Below are 9560 nucleotides of genomic sequence, written 5' to 3'. Positions count from 1 at the left end.
ATTGGACTTCACCAAAATCTAAAACTTTTGTACATCAAAGGACATTATTGAGAAAGTGAAAAGACAGCCTACAGAATGTTAGAAAATCATGTGAAAATCATTTATTTGATAAGGGCCTAGTACCCAGAATATATAAAGAACTTGCATAACTCGACAGTAAAAAGAGAACTCAGTTTAAAAATGGGCAAAGGATTTGCATAGGTATTTTTCCAAAGAAGATATGCAAATAATGGGAAGCACAGGAAAACAACTTCATTAATTATGAGGGAAATACAAATGAAAACCACTTTAACCCATCATAATTAGAAATAAAACAAAGCCAAAACACTGGAAATAGAAAATGAACAATGTTGACAAGAATGTGGAGAATCTGGAACCCTTATGAATATTTAGTGGGAATGTAAATCTGTGCAGCTGCTGTGGAAACCACTTTAGAGGTTCCGCAAAAAGTTAAACTTGGAATTATGTGACCCACAATTCCAGGCCTGGGTATATATCCAAAAGAATTGAAAATCATGATGAAAATTTTAAAAGACTTGATGATGTCCCATTGTCTTAATTTTTGTTGTTTGTTCTTTTGGTGTCATATGTAATAAACCATTGTCTAACCCCGGGTAAAAAAAAAAATCAATTGACCATGTATGTGAGGTTTTATTCCTGGCATCTCTATTCTATTCCACTGGCCTATATGTTTATCCTTATGCCAGTACCACACTGTTCAGCTTTGTCTTTTTTCTTCATGTGGTCCTCATTTTGGGGATTCTGATACTGTGACTTTGGTCACATTTACCTGTTTTCTTTCGTTGCTGCTCATATTTTTGGTGACAGCCCCCAATCTCTTTTTTTTTTTTTTTAAAACAAAGAGTAGTTTAATAAGGCAAATTACACACTCAAGATGTAGTACAGGCATCATGCTCCAGAGGTGAGTAGCTGGATATTTATCTCATCCAGAATGAGCAGTTATTTAAAACTTCCCCATATTAACTGCATTTGTAAGAGTTAAGTATTTGGTGAAGCCTGACCTTAAGGCAATACTAAAACCCTTGTTACATTCAGTGGCATTTGTAAGGTTCTCTCCAATATGAATAATCTGATGTCTAGTGAGGTGTGAGGCTTGAGTAAACGCTTTGCGACAATCCAGGCATTTGCAAGGTTTCTCTCCAGTATGAATCCTCCACTGACATGCAAGGTATGATTTCTGACTGAAGGCTCTGCCACACTCATTATTTTTAAAAGGTTTCTCTCCAGTATGAATTCTTCTGTGACTTTCAAGTGAAGAATTTGCCACACTCGTTACATTTGTAAGGTCTCTCTTGAGTACGGATTGCCTGATGCTTACTTAGGGTTGATCTCAACTTAAACACTCTGCCACAATTACATTTGCATGGTCTCTCTCTCCAGTACGGGTTACCTGATGCTTAGTTAGGGTTGATCTCAAACTAAAGGCTTTGCCACAAACATTACATTTGAAAGATTTCTCTCCAGTATGGATTCTCCTGTGACTTTTAAGTTTTGAGTTTTGACTGAAGGCTTCGTCACTCATTACATCTGTAAGGTCTCTCTCCAGTATGGATTATTTGATGTCTAGTGAGGTGTGAACCTTGAGTAAAGGCTCTACCACACTCAGGGCACTTGAAAGGTCTCTCTCCAGTATGAATTACCCTATGCTTACTTAGGTTTGATCTCGAATTAAAGGCTCTGCCACACTCATTACATTTATATGGTTTCTCCCCAAGTATGAGTTTTCCGATGATTTGAAAGGTGTGACTTTTTACTGAAGACTTCCCCACATATGACACATTTATATGGTTTCTCTCCAGTATGGATTATCTTACATGTAGTAAGGTTTGAGGCCTGTGTAAAGGCTTTGCCACACATTAAACTTAAAAGGCTTCTCTCCAGTATGAATTCTCTCATGAATCCTAAGTTATGAATGCTTGATAAAATGCTTACCACATTCATTACATTGGTAAGGATTATTTCCACTATGGATTACCTGACTTGTTAAGATTGAACTCACAATAAAGGCTTTGCCATACTCATTACACTTGTATGATTTCTCTACAATACATATTCTTTGATGGTCAGCCAGGCTTGAACTTTGGATAAAAGGTTTACTGCCTTCATTACTTCTGTGTGGTTTCTCCCCACTATGAATTCTGTGATGTTGTACAGGTTTGGAACTATGGAAAAAAGCTTTGTTGCATTCATAACATTTGTAAGCTTTCTCTCCAGTGTGCTTTGTCTCTGGGAAGTTAGGTTTGAACTCAAACTAAAGGCTCTGCCACACTGATTACATTTGTATGGTTTCTCCCCAGTATGAGTTCTCCAATGATTTGCAAGATAAGAATTTTTACAAAGACTTTCCCACATATGTCACATTTATATGGTTTCTCTCCAATATGGATTATCTGTCTAGTCAGGTGTGAGCCCTGATTAAAGGTTTGGCCACAGTCTAGACATTTGCAAGGTTTTCCCCTGTGTGCTGTCTGCTCTTGTGTCTCTATTGAAGGATGCATAATATCATTGCCATATTTTTTGGAATTGTTGGTTTGGATAGCAGGAGAAATTCTTTGACATGGTGAAACTGAGGAACTACTGCTGAGAGACATCTTAACTTCATTAGATTCATGAATTTCCCCTTCAGTTTGAAATACAGACAGTTCATCCTGACAGGTGACCCCAGGCTGATTTTCAATAGGCTTCTTTCCTGCAATCCCTTCATTTTTAGGTTGATCTCTTCTAAGAGGGAGATGATTTTTATGTATTCCTTTGTAAATTCTTTCATCTTCCTTCCAGTGACACTCAATGTCAGGATTTTCCTGGATTTCGCTAACATACAAATCTTTGATTTCATGGCTTATATGTCTCCCCAACATCACTGTTTTGGATATTCCTTTATTACCATTCTCCTTTGGTTGTAAATTCTTGATCACATGTGTAGAAGAAATACCCAGGGACACCAGGTTCCTGTAGTTCTCCAGCATCACTCGTCCTGGTACGAGGCCCGCTGAGCAGGGTCCAGGCATTCCCACTCCTCCTGGGAGATCTGACGGCCACATCCCTGTAGGTCAACCGTCCGCTCTTCTGGGCCATGGCCGTCTCACACTGGGCACTTCCGGGTCTGCCCCCAATCTCTTTCAGTTGTGTTATGATACTTCAATAACATACAGCACCTCAAATATGAAATCTTAGTGTAATAGAGATGACTGTGCTCACATATGATGTTCACTGTAAGCAAGTTTTGAAATTTACAAAGTATGACTCCTTCAACTTTATTATTTTTTTCCCAAGATGGTTCGGCGATTTGGGTTTCCTTGAAGTTTCATATGAATTTTAAGTTAAGTTTTTCTGTTTCTATAAAAATGCCATTGGAATTTTGATATGGATTTCATTGAAGCTGTAGGTTGCTTTTGGTAGTATTGACATCTAATAATATTCCAACTCATGAACATGGGATATCTTTCCACTTATTCAGGTCTTCTTTAATTTCTTTTAGCAATGTTTTGTAGTTTTAAGTGTGCAAGTCTTTCGCCTCCTTGGTTAAATCTATTCATAAGTGTCTTATTCTCTGTAATGCTGTTGTAAATGGAATCATTTCATAAATTCCTTTTTAGATTGTTCATTGCAAGTATAAAATAAAACTATTTAGGGGTGTTGATTTTGTATCTGCAACTTTGCTGAAATCATTTATTTGCTCTAGAAATTTATTGTGGGTTCTTTAGGGTTTTCTGTATGTAAGATCATATCATCTCTTAACAGAGATAATTTTCCAATTTTATGTCTTTTATTTCTTTTTATGGCTTATTTTCTCTGTCTAGAACTTATACTTCCAGTACATTGAATAGAGGTGGTGACAACAGGTATTGTCTTGTTCTTAGTCTAAGAGGAAAAGTTTTCAGTCTTTCACCGTGGAGTAAAATGTGAGCGGTGAGTTTTTCATTTCATATGGCCTTTGCCAGATGAGGAAGTTGCCCTCTATTCCTAGTTTACTTTTTAAAATACAGTCCTGCGGTCCTGTGCTTTGTTTTGTTGTTGTGAGGATTTTGATTACTAATTCATTCCTTTACTAGTTACAGCTCTATTCAGATTTCTATTTATTCTTGGGTCAGTTTTCATAGACTGTGTGTTTCTAGGAATTTGTCCACATTATCTAGGTTATCTAATTTGTTGAACAACTGTTCACAATAATCATTTTTATATCTATGAAATCAGTAGTAATATACCCACTTTTGTTTCTTATTTCAGCAATTTGAGCCTTTTTTTTTTTTTAGTCAGCCTAGTTAGAGGTCTATTAATTTTGTTGATTTTTTTCAGAGAACCAACTTTTGGTCTCACTCACTTGTCTCTATTATTTTTCTATTCTCTTTTATTTATTTCCATTCTAACTTTTCTTTCTTTCCTTCTACTAGCTTTGGGTTTACTTTGTTCTTTTTCTAGTTTCTTAAGGAATTAATTTGAAAATGTCCCATGTGCACTCAAGAACAATTTGTATCCACAAGAGTGTTCTTTATGTGTATGTCTATTTGATCTAGTTTGCTTACTGTATTTTTCAGGACCTCCATATCTACTTATCTTATGTCTGGCTGTTTTATTAGTTATTGAAAGTAAAGTGTTGAAGCCACCAACCATTATGTAGAACTATTTCTCCCTTTAATTCTATCTATTTTTGCTTCATATGTTTTCGGGCTCCTTGTTTGTTTTATATTTGTTTATAAGTTGTTACATATTCTTGCTTCATTGGCCTTTTATTAGTATATAGTATCATTGTCTCTTTTAAAAAAACTTTTTTGATTTAATAGTTACTTTGTCTGACAATATTATAGTCATTCCAGCTCTGTTTTGGTTACTGTTTGCATGAAATATCTTTTTCTATCCTTATACTTGTAATTCCTGTGTCTTTATATCAAATGTGAGTATCTTCCATGCAGCACACAGGAGCCCCTTTTATTGTTGTTGTTTTGTTTTTTATTTGGTCTGACAATCTCTGACTTTTGATAGGAGAATCTAATCCATTTATATTTAATGTGGTTACTGATAAAGAAAGATATATGTAGAAAAATAGATTAGATTTGTGGTCACCAGAGGTAGGTATAGGGTATAGGGGAATTGGGTGAAGGTGGTCAAAAGGCACAAACTTCTAGTTATAAAATAAATTAGTACAGGGGGTGTAATGCTGCTGTACTATATTTGAAACTAGCTAAAAGAGTAAATTTAATTGTTCTTATCCCAAGAAAAAAATTCTTTTTTTTTACCTCAAACCTTATGAGGTAATGGATGTTAACTAAACTTATTGAGGTAATCATTTTATAATATATGCACCTCAGTACATATATTATGTACATTATGTATATTATGCTTAATGTGTACCTTAAACTTACAATGCTGTATGTCACTTATATATCAATAAAGCTGAAGAAAAGAATTTATGTTTTCTATTTATCTTTTTGGTTTCCATGTGTCTCATATTTTTTGTTCCTCAACTCCTCCATTACTGACTTTTAAAAAATATTTAGTTGCTATCTATAGTGCATTATTTTTATTCTCCTAATTCCTTTTATGTATATCTCTATTTATATTCTTAGTAGTTGCCTTGGTGAATCTTAAATTTATAACAATCTAATTTGAGTAATACCTATAATACACTCTGTTCCTATATTCTCTCTTTCCTCCATGTTATTTTCACATATTACATTTATTCACACTGTGTGCCTGTTAACAGATTTATAGTTACTGTGTTATACATTTACGTTTTAAATCATATAGGAAAAATGAAAAGAGTTACAAATCAAATCAAAAGTGTAGTAATACTAGGTTTTGTATTTACCTATGAAGTTACCTTTACTAATATTTTTTTTTCTTATGTGTTTGAGTTACTGTTTAGTGTTCTTTCATTTCAGCTGGAAGGACTCCTTTTAGCATTTCTTCTAGAGCAGGTCTACTGGTAATGAATCCCTTCAGCTTTTGTTTATCTAGAAATGCATTAATTTCACCTTCATTCTTTACGGATAGGTTTTCCTCATAAAGAATTGTTGTTACTTTTTGTAATTTCAGGACTTTAAATATGTCATCCCACTGCTTTCTGTCCTTCATTGTTTCTGATGAGAAATCAGCTGTTAATTTTACTGAAGATCCTTTGTTCATGACTATTCTCATCTCTCTTGCTGCTTTCAAAATTCTAACTTTGTCTTTGGATTTCAACAGTTTGGTTATAATAGGTCTCAGTGTGTATCTCTTTGAGTTCTTCCAGCTGGAAGTTCATTGCATTTCTTGGATGTGTGCATTAATGCCTTAATGCAGACTGGGGAAGTTTGGGGACCATTATTTCTTCAAAACAATTTTTCTGCCCCTTTCTATCTCTCTTCCCCACCTGGGATTCCTATAATGCATATGTTCATGTTTGATGGTGCCCCACTGGTCCCTCAGGCTTTGTTCATTTTTCTTTATTTTGTTTTTCTTACTGTTCATCACTATGTCATTTCAAATGTCTTCAAGCTTGCTGATCCTTTCCTCTATCTCCTCAAATCTGTTGAATTCCTCTACTGAGTTTTTCATTTCACTTATTGTGCTTTCTAGAACCAGAATTTATCTTTGGTTTCTTTTGATAATTTTTATATCTTCATTGATAGTCTCTTTTTATTTATTCATCACTTTTCTTACCTCCTTTAGTTCTTTGTTCATGGTTTCCTTTAGCTGACTGAATATATTTGAGACAGTTAATTTAATGTATTTGATTAGTAATACTAATATTGAATTCTTCAGTATTCTATCAAACTGTTTATTTTTGGTGATGGACCAAACTTCTCTGTTTCTTAATGTATTTAGTATTTTCTTTGTTGAAATCTGGCTATTCTGAGTATAATGTGGTAACTCTGGAAATTGAATTGTCCAACTTCTTAGGGATTGCAGTTTTTGCATGTTCAGGGCTGGAGCCATGTGAATTTTCTAAAATAATTTTTCAAAGTGTATTGTTCTTATTAGATCATGATAGGTTAGGCATGGTCACTAAAGTTTCTCTTCCTCTTCCATTGTCTCTGCAATTAGTCTTAACCTTACAAAGATTTCCTTAAATATTTGGCTCCCACAATGGGGAAAACATAGATCCTCTTTCTTTAAATACCCTCCTTGGTGGGAAAACCACTTCAGCCTGTGGGGATTGAAACAGTGGATGACTTTCTTTTTTTAAATTTATTTTTCATTAATTTTTTTGGTATCATTAATATATACTTACATGAACAGCACTGTGGTTACTAGATTCCCCCCATTATCAAGTCCCCACCACATACCCTATTATAGTCACTGTCCATCAGCATGGTAAGATGCTATAGTATCACTACTTCTCTTCTCTGTGCTGTACTACCATCCCTGTGCCCCCCTGCTACATTATGTGTGCTAAACGTAATGCCCCTTATACCCCTTATCCCTCCTTTACCACCCATCCTCCCCAGTGCCTTTCCCTTTGGTAACTGTTAGTCCATTATTGGGTTCTGTGATTCTGCTGCTGTTTTGTTCTTTCAGTTTTTTCTTTGTTCTTATACTCCACAGATGAGTGAAATCATTTGGTACTTTCTCTGCCTGGCTTATATCACAGAGCATAATACCCTCTAGCTCCATCCATGTTGTTGCAAATGGTAGGATTTGTTTTCTTATGGCTGAATAACATTGTATTGTATATATGTACCACATCTTCTTTATCCATTCATCTACTGATGAACACTTAGGCTGCTTCCATTTCTTGGTGATTGTAAATAGAACCGTGATAAACATAGGGGTGCATATGTCTTTTTCAGATGGGGCTCCAGCGTTGGTAGGGTAAATTCCTAGGAGTAGAATTCCTGGGTCAAATGGTATTTCTATTTTGAGCTTTTTGAGTAACCACCATACTGCTTTTCACAATGGTGGAACCAATTTACATTCCCAACAGCAGTGTAGGGGTATTCCACTTTCTCCACATCTTTGATAACATTTGTGGTTGTTTGTCTTTTGTGTGTGTGAGATGATATCTCATTGTGGTTTTAATTTGCATTTTTTTGATGATTAGCGATGTGGAACATTTTTTTCCTGTGCCTGTTGGCCATCTGAATTTCTTCCTTGGAGAAGTGTCTGTTCAGATCCTCTGCCTATTTTTTAATTGAGTTATTTGTTTTTTGTTTGTTGAGGTACATGAGCTCTTTGTATATTATGGATGTCAACCCCTTATTGGATATGTCATTTATGAATATATTCTCCCATACTGTAGGATGCCTTTTTGTTCTACTGATGGTGTCCTTTCCTGTACAGAAGCTTTTTAGTTTGATATAGTCCCACTTGTTCATTTTTACTTTTGTTTCCTTTGCCTGTGGAGATATGTTCATGAAGAATTTGCTCATGTTTATATTCAAGAGTTTTGCCTATATTTTCTTCTAGGACTTTTATGGTTTCATGATGTACATTCATGTCTTTGATCCATTTCAAGTTTACTTTTGTGTACAGAGTTAGACAGTAATCCAGTTTCATTCTCTTACTTGTAGCTGTTCAGTTTTGCCAACACCAGCTGTTGAAGAGGCTGTCATTTCCCCACTGTATATCCATGGCTCCTTCATCATATATTAATTGACCATATATGCTTGGGTTAATATCTGGACTCTCTATTCTGTTCCACTGGTCTACAGTACCAAATTGTCTTGATTACTGTGGCTTTGTAGTAGAGCTTGCAGTTGGGAAGTGAGATCCCCCATGCTTGATTCTTCCTTCCCAGGATTGCTTTGGCTATTTGGGGTCTTTTGTGGTTCCATATGAATTTTAGAATGATGTGTTACACTTCATTTAAGAATGCTGTCAGTATTTTGCTAGGGATTGCATTGAATCTATAGATTGCTTTAGGCAAGATGGCCATTTTAACAATATTAATTCTTCCTACCAAAGAGCATGGGATGCATTTCCATTTATTAGTATCCTCTTTAATTTCTCATAGGAGTGTCTTGTAGTTTTCAGGGCATAAGTCTTTCATTTCTTTGGTTCGGTTTATTCGTAGGCATTTTATTCTTTTTGATGCAATTGTGAATGGAATTGCTTTCCTGATTTCTCTTCCTGCAAGTTCATCATTAGTGTATAGGAAAGCAAGAGATTTCTGTGTATTAATTTTATATCCTGCAATTTTGCTGAATTCAGATATTAAATCTAGTAGTTTTGAAGTGGATTCTTTAGGGTTTCTTATGTGCAATATTATGTCATCTGCAAAGAGTGACAGTTTGACTTCTTCCTTACCAATCCGGATGCCTTTTATTTCTTTGTGTTGTTGGATTGCTGTGGCTAGGACCTCCAGTACTATGTTGAATGAAAGTGGGGAGAGTGGGCATTCTTGTCTTTCCAATCCTAGAGGAAAAGCTTTCAGCTTCTCACTGTTAAGTATGATGTTGGCTGTGGGTTAGTCATATATGTCCTTTATTATGTTGAGGTACTTGACCTCTATACCCATTTTGTTGAGAATTTTTATGATGAATGGATGTTGAATTTTGTCAAATGCTTTTTCAGTATCTATGGAAATGATCATGTGGTTTTTGTCGTTCTTTTTGTTGATG

This window comes from Manis pentadactyla, chromosome 8 (assembly GCF_030020395.1).
Source record: "Manis pentadactyla isolate mManPen7 chromosome 8, mManPen7.hap1, whole genome shotgun sequence".
In the NCBI taxonomy this organism is placed as follows: Eukaryota; Metazoa; Chordata; class Mammalia; order Pholidota; family Manidae; genus Manis; species Manis pentadactyla.
This window is presented reverse-complemented; position numbering follows the sequence as displayed.